The following is a 15,114-nucleotide window of genomic DNA, read 5'->3' on the forward strand; positions in this document are numbered from 1 at the left end:
ACGGATTTTTAATTCACTTTTTTAATTAGGAGATAAAACATTTTAAGCTAAAAACCAAAAAGATTTCTGCTGATGTCATCTGTTCATACGTGAAAAATAAGTGATGATGAAGGCGTGTGGCCGATGTGCAAACGCCCAAACGTGTGGGCGTTAGTTTTTTCGTAAATAAAAATTTCTTGATTTCCTTCCTTAATCCACGGGAGTACTAGCGTACAACCATGGCTAACAGACACCAAAGCGAGGGAACGGAGCGATTGATATCCATATATCCCTCTGGGCTCTGCGTGAGTCCATGGCGCCGCCGTTAGAGTTACAGCAGCCTGAGTCGGAAGAGTACATGACTGCCAGAGATAACCCCGCCGCTGCCTCCCATACGGCCACGCCAACCGTTTGAGATCGTGTACAAGTTACAAAGAAGAGGAGGTATGTCTCTGCTGATAGCTATTTATATAGGTAGTATCTATGAGATTTTACCAAGATGATTGATCAAAATTTATAAATGATTATCAACATTGCCTCTTCACTGTCGCTACTGGCCACCGAGAATTGATTCGGCGACATGATGTTAGTTGCAATGGAGGAATAAGATAAGAGGCTTTACATATCAAAGCAAGTGATCATTGACTTATAAATCATCCTTTTCTAAAAAAATTGACTTATAAATCATGGTCACTCCTCCGCGTCATCCGGCTTGGATCCGTCCTGCGTAGCCACTGGATCGGTCAACACAACGTCGGGTCATTCTCTCCCACCGCATGCACATGCATTGCTTCCTTCTCTCCTCTGGGTTATCTGCCTCGCAGCCGCGACTCCGTCGTAGGGTCGTACTCGTCGACGATGATGGTCCCTAGGTTCACCTGCCACACCCCTGTTTCCCATTGCAGCAGCCGTTGACGAGCACTGTAGTCCGCAGCTGCCGACGAGTGCTACATCGAGCGCCATCAGCCTTCTCTACATCATCGTGAGCGCTTCATCACAGCTCCGGTAGCGCTGCGTCGTAGCACCGACAGCCGGCAAAGTTGCAAAGAAGCACCAGTTCCTCCCCTATAGAGCTGCCAGCGCCGACGACCGTTGTGTTGCAGCACCAATAATTGCCAGCAAGTGCGCGCTGCATTGCATCTCCAACAACGCTGACCAGCGCTGCGTCACAACGCAACTCCGAGAACCGTCGGCGAGCGTTTCATTGCAGCACATCGAGAGCTGTAATACAGCTCCAAGAGCCGTCAGCGAGCGCTCCATTGCAGCTAGGTGAGAGCTTCAACGCAGCTCCGAGAGCCGCCGGCGAGCGCTGCATCCCAGCAACGGTGCCGCTTTGCAACTTCGTGAATGTTGCGACCTCTTCGTTTGCAGCAGGGACAGGTCCTCGAGCGGCGGTACGGCAAGCACGTATCAGCAGCGACGCTAACCTCACAGCTCGCTGTAGCAGGTGGTTGGCCTTGTGCAGCTCTCCTCTGCTGCAGCAATGGCAGATGTTCCCATGGGTTGCAAATGTGGGCAGTAACACGCGCAAGGCATCGGTCGTGCGGCTGTCCTTTGATTCTTCAACTCCGACGGCCGTCTCCCTAGATTCCCCTCCTCGCTCCTCTCATCTAGCAGCTCACGAGCGAGATAAAACATGAAAGCAGAGAAAAGGAGAAAGGAGCGGAGGGAAGAGATAAGGTGGGAGGAGAGCGGTGGGTGGACCCCCTGGGGCACGTGGCGTGCGGAGGGGTCGGTTTACGAGAGATCAAATCGGTTGGTTGTTTTTACTGATTTTCCTTAAATCATCGGCTAGTCTTGCTGATCAACCCGCTTCTAGATTGTGATCCAAAAATTAGGTTAATCTTAATTAGATATATTAGTAAAGAAACAGACTTATAAGAGAAAAACTATATTTTGTTTTGCGGACAAATCAACATATTTTTCGTATTTTTTCTATGTTTATGTTAAGGCCCTTGGGATTGTGACCTAGTTTCGCCCCGGCCTTGAAATCTCAGGACCGGCTTCTGCCGCCATGGCCGTCCGGCAGATCGCTCTCGCCCGCCAGAGGATGGACGCGCTTCAATTCATGACGGGTACGCACAGTAACAATCGACATAAACTCCTCCTATTTCACTGATCCCTCCTCTCACATCTTCATTCGTGTTTGTGCGGGTCTTCCTCTTAGCCCCACTGCGGGACGGCGGCCGAGAGGCTCACCGACGACCTCCTCGTGGAGATCCTCTCACGCGTCCCGGCCAAGTCGCTCTGTCGCTTCAAGTGCGTCTCCAACCACTGGCTGAACCTCATTGACCACCCCGACCACCGCAAAAAGCTTCCCCAAACCCTCGATGGCTTCTTTTATACCAGCAGCAGGACGGAGTTCATTTTGGAATCACTGCGCTTTGTCAGTGTCCCAGGAAGCCACTGCCCTCTGATTGACACCACTTTCGCCTACCTGCCTAAACACGAGCACATCTATGTCTTGGACTGCTGCAATGGCCTCCTCCTCTATGGCCTCTACGCCCAGGAGATCAGTTGCATCGTGTGCAATCCAGCCACGAAGAAGTGGGTCACGTTGCCCAACTCTGGCCAGGCCGCCGAGCAGGTGATCGCCACACGCTTGGGCTTTGATCCGGCCAAATCACCGCATTTCCATGTGTTTGAGTTCGTGGAGCAGGAGGGAGATTGGACCAGCGACCTTGCGGGGGTGGCAGTGTATTCGTCTGAAACCGGAAGATGGGTTTATAAGGAGAAGAAATGGAACGGACTCGCTTGTCGTAACTCGATAGAAACTGTCTTTCTTAACGGCCATATTATTTTCATAGCAGGGACCGTGGTGAGCTATCCTGTTGTGTAACTATGGTGGACACGGAAGGAGAGACATGGATGAACTTTATTGTCCCTGATGATGATAGTGTTCTGACTGATGGTTTTATTCAGTGTTCACAGGGCCGCTTGCATTATGCCAATTTTTATAGAGATGAAGATGAAGATGATGGTGTGATTCGATTAGAAGTTTATGTTCTCGAGAACTATGAAAGCAAAGAATGGAAACTAAAGCACACTGCTGAAACTTCAGACTTATTTGGAGAGACATATGTAGACGTTGGTCTGGAATTTGAGTGGTTTGCGATTCATCCGGAATGTAACTTGGTGTTCTTCACTGTGGGGAAGGATATCACATTAATGTGCTATAATATGGATAGTCGGCAAGTCCAAGTGATCCGCAATCTGGAAGATGGCAAGCTGCCATTTCTGCCATATGTGCCGTTATACGCAGAGCAGCAATCGTTGCACATGCATGTGACATCAGTGTGAGACAGCTGATGCCTTTCTAAGAAGAGTGGATCATCGGTAGCAGTCAATTCTTCATGCTATGAGGCGGCGGGCTTGGTATGCATGCTTGAATTTGGCTGTCGCTTGCTCTAACCGATTTATGCATGTTTTCAAATTTCGAGCTATGGGCTTCATTATGGAGGCAACCTTGCTGATTTCCCTGTGAACTGATTATGTATGCAAAATTTTCACTGAAGTTTCTCTTGTGTGTGCCAGCTGTGGTTCTGGACACTGCTACCACCATGAGTTGGCTGGCTTTGTGCCGTAGTGTTTCTGTTGTGTGTACTATGATGTTTACGTAGAAGACATGTCAATGGTTGTTATGCATGTTAAGCTTTGTGTGTTATATTTGGAGTTGGGGAGCATAAGCATCTTATCAACAGAGCTTTCGTGAGTGCTCACTCGTCCTCTAGCGATATAATGTGTGGCAGTCATGTATGTGTCTCCTGATGTTAGAACAGTTAATTTGGATGAATGCAGTGTTACTTTCTTTAATACAGTTATAATTTGTTTATGGCACGGGTCTCATCTCCGACCCTCGAAAACCAACTGAAACTGTCGTTGAGCGTCTCTTTCGTTATCGGGGTTCGACGACACCGATCGGTGTTCAGGAACGAGGCTGCATCTTTTTTCTCTTTGCGTGGATCACAGGGTAAGGGAATGAACGTTTGATGCGGAGTTTCTTTGGCGATTGATGTGGAGTTTGTGATGGAGAAATGGAAGCGTCCTTGGATCAATTAGAGTAAAATTCACTGATGGTCATCGTACTTGTCCCGCTGATTCATTTTAGTTCCTGTACTTAAGAACTTAATCAATACGGTCACTATATACTCAACTCGATGATTATACGGTCACCACTAAAACGTACAGCTTCGTATTTTTCACTATGTTGACCGGTCAGCTCCCCACCCCCATGCGGGTCCCAGCTGTCAGTAATTAGAAGAAAATAATAAAGAGAAGGATAAATTCTTGCGCGAGTGGGGATTTGAACAAGAGGCTTGACCGCCAGATTCACTCGCGCTAACCACACAACAGACTTGCTGTTTTCTACTGAGCGAATTTCTTTTATCCTAATACGAACACACGCACGCAGCGCACTTTCTTTTAGGGGTACGGAGCGCACATTTTGTTTTCTTAAATAAATAGCAATGAACAGTATTAATCAAGAGAGTAATTCGGGAATGTTTAATCTCCCGTGCAACGTTCCAACTTCCACGCCACCTGAGCACAACACGCTTTTGTGTTTTCTACTGAGCGCACTTTTTTTTGAGGGGTACGCAGCGCACATTTTGTTATCTTAAATAAATAGCAATGAATAGTATTAATCAAGAGAATAATTCGGTTTAACCTCCCGTGCAACGTTCCAACTCCCAAACCAACGGGTACCCATCCCACACAATGACACAAGTCCACACTTCCGGGACTAGTACAACATTTTTCTTCTATGGTTCTTTGTTCTCCTTGCAGCAAATCACTTTGCAAATTCTTCGAAGATGGATTCATACTCTCTGCCCTCATATATTTAGTTTTTTTTCCTCATCATATATCGCTCTTGTATTATTATTATTAAGATGATTATGTTTATAGTATGCTAAAATGAGTGAGGCTTTTTGGCACTCAGGCTCCACATTTTAAAAGATTCAAAAATAAAAAATTTAAGGTAAAAAACGCTGAAAATAAATACACAGATATTTGTAGATGTGGTTTAAATTTCATTATGAAATAGTATATTTTTATGAGCTGTACAAAAAAAATCATGTACAGTACTTTATAGTGAGCGTACACTAGCTTTTTTTTTTAAAAAAAACATACCCGTGTGTGTGCCATGCGTTGCGCGCGTGTGTGCCAAATCTTGTTGCACGCGTGTGTTCTTTACACTATATAAATGAGTGAGGCTCTCATAAATGATAGAATTCTTTGCGCGCACAGGTGGTTAGTGCGTTCTATCCCTCACCTGGAAGTCTCCGGTTCGATTCCCCACTTCAGCTATATTTTATCCTTGACTAAGTTCTTGAGTACCGGGATCTAAGTGAACCAGCGAGATAAGTACAGTGACCACCGGTGAATTTTACTCGATCAATTAACCCGCTTTTTACACAAGCCTCCAAGACAAAAGGGAAATCATCCCTGTGTTTGCTGCACCCCGGTCATTAGCCTGCGTCTCGTACCGGGGACAGCACCGGGATTTAGGAAGTGGTCGATTTTCGATGACACGATTGATCACAAGAAGTACTATCATCCTGCCAGATCAAGAATTTGTCTTTTTTACAGGTCACATCGTATTTCATGCTGAAATTTTACACACATACACCTCACATTATCGCTTACTTGTACAAATGTTTTCAGATTTTTTTAAACCAAAAATTTTGAATTTTTTTAAAATTCGGCCTCCATGGACGCCGAGATCCAAAACACCATACTTGTAGGTTGTGCACTTTCAAATTCCACTAAAAGTCATGTGTTAAAAAGCCTCAGAATTTTATTTTTTTTGCACAACCCTCATTTCAGTGTATTTTGTTCTGAAAATTTACAAACTTGTGCATATGCCTTCATGTATGTCTGTATTTTTTTAAATATAAAAATATAAATTTTCCCAAATTTTGAATTTTGCATCTGGAGGCCTCCATGGAGCTCGGCCTCCAAAAGCAATTTCCGACAACCTACCAGCTTGTGCATATGCCTTCATGTATGTTTGTATTTTTTTAGAATTTTTTGAAATATAAAAATATGAATTTTCCCAAATTTTGAATTTTGCATCTGGAGGCCTCCATGGAGCTCGGCCTCCAAAAGCAATTTCTGACAACCTACCAGCTTGTGCATATGCCTTCATGTATGTCTGTATTTTTTTTAGAATTTTTTGAAATATAAAAATATGAATTTTCCCAAATTTTGAATTTTGCATCTGGAGGCCTCCATGAAGCTCGGCCTCCAAAAGCAATTTCTGACAACCTACCAGCTTACTCCCTCCTTCGACATGTATAGCGCCTAATGCGCTTTTTATGATTGTGTTTGACCATTAACAATATTAACAATACATGAGATGTACAATATACTGTAAAAATTTATCATTAGAAACTCCTTTCACAAACGAATCTAGCAGTGGGCTTTTTGTAACACATATCATATATTACTGCTCTAATCCATGGTCAAAGAAAACCTCAAAAATGTATTAGGCCCTATATATGGATGGAGGGAGCAGTAGCGATCTGAAATTCCGTCGCACCTACTATTCTATTGTAGAAGTGCCGAGATAGTATGCATTTTTTTACTTTTTCTCTACTTATATACTATTAAACAATCAAACATATTCATCACTAAGTGCACCCAGCCTAACCTACACATACAATAACAGCCTCACGATCAAATCACTTAATTTCATCCGACAATTAAGATTACGCTAACCCTTAGCTAAAAGTGGGGCGGACGAAAACTCTGCCGAACGAAACGTCCCGCGCCCCGCGTCCGCTGCCCGGTCCTCCTAAATAATCGTGGAGCTCCACGGGACGAGATCTGGATTCAGAGAAGCAGCTAGCGGAAGCAGCAGATCGATCGACCGATCATCCATCCATCCATCACGGCCAAGGTGAATACATTCCAACTCATTTCTCTCTCTGATCCCCGTCCAGTCCATCTTCCTGCAACCTCCGCTGTGATTCACATCGTGCAGAGCTGATTGCGGGTTTCTTGGTTGTTTGCGGAAGTGCGGAATGGGAGGCGGTGTGGGCACCTCCGCTCGCGCTGGTGGAGGTCGAGGTGGTGGCGATGGCAGAGCTCGACGCTGGACGTGGGGGCTAGCATCGGCGGCGGTCGGAGGTTCAGGGTTTGGGGGGAAAACTGAGTGAATCGCGCGTTCGCCTAATAGCCCCGATTTGAAGTGATTTTGCAAATGGTGCCGCCATAGGTCTGATCCAAGATAATCTTGTTTTGCTAATTCGTAATTTTGGTCTCCTGTATCAGCATTCGGAAATCTCAGAAAGATGGATCGTATCTGCTATTTTGCTTCACTGCCTTAACCAGCTCTTGCAGGTCTCATTGTCCTTAATTCAATGGAATCAGATAATGAATAGTTGTGCTCCATAAAGAAGTCCTGGGCTCCTGGTACATGTGCAGCTTTCCCCTTGGACCTTCTCCTCATGGTCTTTGTCTAATCCTGGAGCCATTCAACAAGAATGACAGGTCCAATGGTACAATATTTATCTATTTAGTTAGTTAGTTAGTTATTTATTACTATTACTATTCTTTTTAACGGAAGTGATTAATTGGTTTGCCCCTAATGAGAGGACTGTTAATCTGCATGCATTAGATTCTGAGTTTGACAACCTGCAAATGCTAATGGTTGACTACCGTATTACATTGCTAGGTCTGCCAAAGTTTTGAGGACCCTTCTATTGTCCATTCCACAGAGAAAAATACTGAAGCTTGGTAAATACATGCCATTATTGGGATATGCATCTCTTAGTATACCTTTGTTCAGTTCTTCTGTACAATTAATCCATCTGAATTACTTGCTATGGTCCCTTCTTATCCAAATTAGCAGACAAACTTACGATATATTTGTTCAACTAAATCTGAATCTCCAAGCCCTCATGTTTACCTGAATGATTTTTAATATGTAATACATGTCTTACGTACAACCCAGCCTGGACTCAAAGTCAGAAGTTGTCTGCTGCCTGTTACAGATTCAGCTCGATGTCAACTCCTTTCCTGCTGTGCATATAGTCTTGGTTTTGGATTTAGAATCTCTTCTGATTTGTGGATTGATATCCTTCCAATCACATAAATTTGTGGTTTGATTTAGAACTTTTGTCAAGTAAAAAATAACTGGTAAGCTTGTACATGGTCCAATTTGCTTATCAGAAAGGTGAGTATCTGTTCTTGCTCATGAAGTTAAACTATCAGGTACAGCTCCTCTGTGCAGGTCGCCAAACTCCGCTGTCACCGGAGGAAAAAGTTAGATATCAGTTGTGATATTAACTATGTTAAGTTTTGAGTTACTCCAGACAACGATGCCGTCAGCGAGATTACAGCAGTCCGCGGCTGCGGCGCTACTCCTGGTGGCGCCTCCACCTTGGAGGTTAGTAGGCCCGTGGAAGTTGTATCTTAGAACTAGGTTCAACTTAGAAATAATAGTTCCTTTGTTTCTTTTTCTGATCAATGATCGTTGTTTGTTCAATATAGTATGTATTTAGCCTACCGGTTTTATGATTATGTTGCTCTGTCACTTCTGCAAGTTTTCAGTTTAAGTCTGATTTGTTTTCATTGTTACTCACTCTGGAACAAATGGCCGCCAACAATATTTTCAGATTAAAAATTTCCAAATTACAATCAAACAGATGTAGTATCCAAAGTTCAGGGCATCTGCTTTGTACAATCACACAATGGCTTGTACAAGAAATTCAGAGATGCAGAGACGATGGGTAGCTATTGGCAAGCCTCATTTTCTGTTTCTTCGCCAGGGTCTGGGTCTCAATGTCAGTCAAATATCTTTGATTTTTAGCTGAATGAGGGAGTAATGGATAGTGGTGTATCCATCTCGAAGTAGGGCTACTGGAAGCTTATCTCTGTAAATAGTTTTATATCTCTTGAATTTAGTTCACATTTAGGATTGTGCCTTTGTGTCCAAAATATTCTACTTCTCTGCCAAAGATATACAAACTACAAATTTCCTACAGTGTATATATTTATAATGTAAAGAACTGAAGAGAAACTACAATTTTCATACTTGTAACATATATTTGCTATTTTCTCAAAATACTTTTATGGAAAAGCATGCCCAGTTTAGGATACTCTCAGGTTTTTAAAGTAAGGCTGCAGTCATGAAAAAGACGTGTGAAGATCTGGACTTGTGGTTAATGCCATGTTGGTAATGAAATACTGTACCATATAACTCACATTTCTTATCTGTCCCTTCTTCATTCTTTGTGTTTTCATTTTTAAGCCGATGTGATTGTTTCTGGAGCCAACTGCATGTATATACTGTTCATGTTACATGTAAAAATTCTAATGCTTACTTTTTCTGTGGAATATCAAGTTACAGAATGACCACCGAATGTGCCAAAAATTGTTTCATACATATGACCATGGACAAGAAAGAATATGCAAGTAACAATACCTGATACATTTGTTGTTGCTTCTGGACCGCAAGTAGTTACATTTAAATTGTCATTTAAGTTCTCAGTGTGCGAATGACTCAGCTTATGTAAACCCAAAAGTGGCAGAGGATAATTTATTCGGACCATCTAATTATAATTTATTACCATCGAGGTCATATCAACATGTCAGATTTATTACTGTAATCAGTCTTGGCCATGTATAGTTCTGTCCACGACGATGGCATGATACTTATTGACTCCTTCCATCAAACTTTGTTACCCTGTATGGTGTTGAATGCGGGGCATGAATATTGATTTCCATAACACAATATTTTGTTACATTTGCTCAAGTACAGAGAGAATGGAGTTATAGAACATCCGCGAGAATTGCGTAAGCATATTGGGAGTTACCTAGATATTTACTTGTGTGGTTGCTCTATGCACACAATGCTAAATTATAGTGTTTCTTGAAAATCATTTGAATTCTTGATTGATTTGTAGTTTTCTTTAGTGCTATCAGAGTATCTTTTCTATATCTGCTAACAGTATTCATCAAGTCATGCGTTGCACGTGCACACTTACTAGTGTAAGGAAAAGAATGTATGAATTTTCTTTGCGGGAGAGACCAGAGATGGTACGATTATGCTTTATTTTGACAGCTTTGCCTTGTAAGTTTCCTTTAGCCATAGCTTTTATCAAAAGATCCTAATGTGTGTGTGTTTTGTTTTAGCGGGATCAGACCCTCATCTCATTCATCTCCCTAAACCTCTATCCCAAATTAGTTGTCTTAGGTTTGTCTAGATACGGACATATTTAACAGAAAAACGTGTCACATTCGTATTTAGACAAATATAAAACAACTAATTCGGGGAGAGGGGGTACTTGTTTTTGAGAGAGAAAAAGGCACCGTCTTTTTTCATAGGAGTTGAAAAACTGAATTGTCCACAAAAGTTCGAGGTGAGTGCTCTCGAGTGGGCATTCCCATTTGAATCCCTCTTTTACATGGACAAACTGTTCAATAAAAATATATTCATGAACACCATGCATATAGTCCTTTGCTTTAACTACTAGTTTAGGTTAGGGTTTTTAGTCCTTGCAAGGGCGGCGCTTGGGCAGATGGCGACATTTCTTCTTCGAGTTTGTCTTTTGAGTTTTGATCCTCCTCGAGTTTGTCCATATGGACGTAGTCGGCGGAGCTCCAGCGTAGATTCCTGTCGTCTCCTTGGGGCGGTTAGTTTAGAGTTTCTCGTCATGTGGCGAGATTTGATGTCAAGTGCTTCAGATCTATGCAAGGGTTCAACGCCGATGACTGTGGCGATGGCGATGGTTCTTAGGGGCACATGCACGAAGACTTCTCAGTTGTTATCGACAAAGGTCAAGCTGGCTCCGGTACGGGAGCGGTGACAGCGGTAAACTTTGGTAAAACGTCTTACCCTTTGGGGTCGACGGGTTCATGTTATATATTGGGGCGCACCACCCATTGACAGCGCATACAAAGAGTTCGACCCTGAGAAGGATTGTTATGGAGTTACAGCCAACTTGAGAGTAAGCATTAGTAGTTGTTCAGTGGTCTTGGAATCTCGATAAAAAGTTAATTATATTTTAGATGTGTTTGTACTTCTGGTAAAGTTTTATAATAGATCTGATCCTTTCCAAAAAGAAACATGCATATATCGTCGAAAGTGTCAATCCTTAACATCACCAAAACAATCATCATCTTTGTTTTAGAAAAAAACAAGCATCACCTTTTTTTTAGGGAAAACAAGCATCACCTTATTATTATTTTAGGGATTGAAAAACAAGTTTTTTTTAGGGGAGTATCACCTGATTCGCTCGAGCATGGCCAAGGCCTTCCAGAACTTAATGAACGATTACATAGCCCAATCCCCGACGATATAGTCAGCCCATTATCGACGCACCGACGGCTCATTCGCCAAGGCAGGAAATGCGAAGTGCCATGACGGGAGCTCCTAGTTAGCGCTACAAGCGCCCGTAGGGCTGCTGGCGCTCACAGGAGACGCATAACGGGCCGGCCCAGAAAGCTGCTGAAAGAGCTAACAGGAAAATTGAAAGTGTCCAAACAAAATGGGAGAGCCGGAATTCAAACTGGGCCAAGGCCTTCCAGAACTTAATGAACGACTACACAGCCCAATCCCCGACGATATAGTCAGCCCATTATCGACGCACCGACGGCCCATTCGCCAAGGCAGGAAATGCGAAGTGCATGACGGGAGCTCCTAGTTAGCGCTACAAGCGCCCGTTAAGGCTGCTGGCACTCACAGGAGACACATAACGGGCCGGCCCAGAAAGCTGCTGAAAGAGCTAACAGGAAAAATGAAAGTGTCCAAACAAAATGGGAGAGCCGGGATTCGAACTGGGCCAAGGCCTTCCAGAACTTAATGAATGATTACACAGCCCAATCCCCGATGATATAGTCAGCCCATTATCAACGCACCGACGGCCCATTCGCCAAGGCAGGAAATGCGAAGTGCCATGACGGGAGCTCCTAGTTAGCACTACAAGCTTTTTTCAAAGTTCATCACATTCGGAATACAAGCAATATCAGGAAGGATCCCTAGCCACACGTGGCGGCCCACCGGCAGAGACGTGGCTCCTTTTGCAACCGAGTGGGCCTCGAAATTATTTTCTCTACGCTCAAAACGAAAAATAACTGAAGCGAAAAGGTTCATGCTAATGTGTATATCCTGCAGAATAGGCGCATACACTGGTGATGCTTGTGTGTTGATATTTGAGACCAGTTCTAAACAATCAGACGCGATCACCAACTCCTGCACATTCAGATCGCGAGCAAGGGCAAGTGCCTCACTGCACGCATGCGCCTCCAAACTCGCCGGGTCGATCAAGCCCTCAAAGACTAGTGCTGATGCTCCAAGAAACTTCCCTGACTTGTCTCGACAAATCACGGCCGCCGCTCCCTTATCGCCTAGGATTGATAATGCACCATCACAGTTAAACTTCACCGCTTCACCCTCGGGCGGCAGCCATGTACGTGCTCTCGGAGCAGCAGGCAGCGGCACCGGTCGCGACTTTTGGGATTCAACAATATCCAAATCCTCCAAGAAGAGCCTGATGAAACTCATGGTTGACAAAGGGCTTTGAAACTCGTTCTCATGGATTGCTTTTCGGCGCGCCCACCAAATTGCCCACATTGTCACTAGAACCCGAGTTAAATCACGTTGGCTTGTTGATTCGAACAGCCAAAACAGCCATAGACGTGCATCAGTGTTCTGGTTTGATATCACATGCTCGAGGAGCTCTTCATCACCCAATGCCCATACGCATCGCGCCATGCAGCAGCTTAACAGTGAATGACGCCAAGTGTCCTCATCTGCCCCGCAAATCGAGCATGCTGGTGAATCTGCCATATTTCTCTCATGTCGCACAAGCCCCGTTGGGATCGAGGTATGTGCTAATCTCCATACAAAAACCCTGATCTTGGAGGGAACCCGTACTTTCCACAGCTGTGACCCAAGAGTTCCGATCGGCTGCAATGTTTGAGTGTCCCGGCCGATGATCAAGCCAACACTAGTAGAAAACAGGGCATTGGTTCGGCCCTCGTAATACCATTAATCCCGGTTCGCTCACGAACCGGGACCAAAGGAGGCAACTGTCCCGGTTCGTGAGCCCAGGGGGCCGGCCGGGCCACGTGGGCCATTGGTCCCGGTTCGTCTGGACCTTTTGGTCCCAGTTCCACGCACGAACCGAGACCAATGCGCCTCGCCCTTGGCCCATGACCATTAGTCCCGGTTTGTGCCACAAACTGGGACTAAAGGGTTGGTCCTCGTTGCGGTCAGAGTTTAGTCCCATCTCAACAACCGAAGGGCGCTCACACCGGTTTATAAGCCCGTCCCTCTCTGCCTTGTTGAGCTCCTCTCAAAGTGAAAATAGATGCCCTTATACAGGGAATTTGACCTAAATTCAGAGTAAATTTCTTTGAAATTCATAGAAATTTATTATGAATTTAGGTTGAATTCTCTCTATAGGCGCATCTATGCTCATTTTTTTATGTTGGGGTTGGCGATCTTTACAGACTTTTTGTGTGTTGAATATGCACCATTCAAAATCGGTCTCTGCTTTGAATGGTTCATTTTCAACACACAAAAAGTCTGGAGTTCAAATAAGTTCAAGAAAATGAAATCCCTTTGTAACAAATGAGTTTTCGTCCGAAACCCTGATACTTCGAAAGAGATTGTCCATTTTGTTCACGAAGCGCATCCAGCTTCTGCCGTAACCCTCTCAACTTTTTAGCACATGCTATGTGGGTGAAATGATGATACCATGCCAACTTTCAACCTTTTCAGAGCTCATTTGTAGGGCTTTTCAATTTCAGGGTCATTTAGCTCAAAACAATCCGTCACTGCATGAAAAATAACAAATGAAGTCAGAAAGGGTTGAAAATTGATGATGTGGCTTTGAATGGTGCATTTTGAACACACAAAAAGTCTGGAGTTCAAATAAGTTCAAGAAAATGAAATCCCTTTGTAACAGATGAGTTTTCCTCCGAAACCCTGATACTTCGAAAGAGATTGTCCATTTTGTTCACGAAGTGCATCCAGCTTTTGCCGTAACCCTCTCAACTTTTTAGCACATGCTATGTGGGTGAAATGATGAGACCATGCCAACTTTCAACCTTTTCAGAGCTCATTTGTAGGGCTTTTCAATTTCAGGGTCATTTAGCTCAAAACAATCCGTCACTTCATGAAAAATAACAAATGAAGTCAGAAAGGGTTGAAAATTGATGATGTGGCTTTGAATGGTGCATTTTGAACACACAAAAAGTCTGGAGTTCAAATAAGTTCAAGAAAATGAAATCCCTTTGTAACAGATGAGTTTTCCTCCGAAACCCTGATACTTCGAAAGAGATTGTCCATTTTGTTCACGAAGTGCATCCAGCTTTTGCCGGGACCCTCTCAACTTTTTAGCACATGCTATGTGGGTGAAATGATGATACCATGCCAAGTTTCAACCTTTTCAGAGTTCATTTGTAGGGTTTTTCAATTTCAGGTTCATTTGAAATGCTTTTCAATTTTAGGGTCTTATAGCTCAAAATAATTAGTAAATGCATGAAAAATAACAAATTAAGTCAGAAAAGATTGAAAAATGATGATGTGGCTTTGAATGGTGCATTTTGAACACACAAAAAGTCAGGAGTTCAAATATGTTTTAAAAAAATGAAATCCCTTTGTAACAGACGAGTTTCCGTATGAAATCCTGATACTTTGAAAGAGATTGTCTGTTTTGTACACGAAGTGCATCCAGTTTTTGCCGTAACCCTCTCAACTTTCTTGCACATGCTATGTGGATGAAATGATGATACCATGCCAACTTTTAACCTTTTCAGAGTTCATTTGAAATGCTTTTCAATTTTAGGGTCTTATAGCTCAAAATAATCAGTAAGATTTTTTTGTGATATTACTGTTGAATATGCAAATGTTTGTGTGTTCATATATATGCAAAGAATATGTCAATTTTTTTCATAGAATTTTTATAATTTTTTTCGGTTGTAATTTTGTTCATAGAATTTTTATCTTGTTCATAGAATTTTTATGATTTTTTTCTGTTGTAATTTTTTTCATAGAATAAGAAGAGAAAGTGTTTAATAGAATTAGTTAGAAAAATAATAGAACTAGTTAAACTAGTTTATTTTTACTAAGTACTACTTTATTCTATTTATAGTAAGTGCTTAGTAGTTGAACTAGTTGAT

The 15,114-nt window shown here is 43.0% G+C and overlaps 1 pseudogene; it reads left to right on the top strand.

Moving 5' to 3' along the window:
- Positions 1-292: 292 nt before the first annotated feature.
- Positions 293-3,279, top strand: LOC109749906 (F-box protein At5g07610-like; annotated as a pseudogene).
- The last annotated feature ends 11,835 nt before the right edge of the window (positions 3,280-15,114 follow it).

Source organism: Aegilops tauschii, chromosome 7 (genome assembly GCF_002575655.3).
Source record: "Aegilops tauschii subsp. strangulata cultivar AL8/78 chromosome 7, Aet v6.0, whole genome shotgun sequence".
NCBI lineage: Eukaryota > Viridiplantae > Streptophyta > Magnoliopsida > Poales > Poaceae > Aegilops > Aegilops tauschii.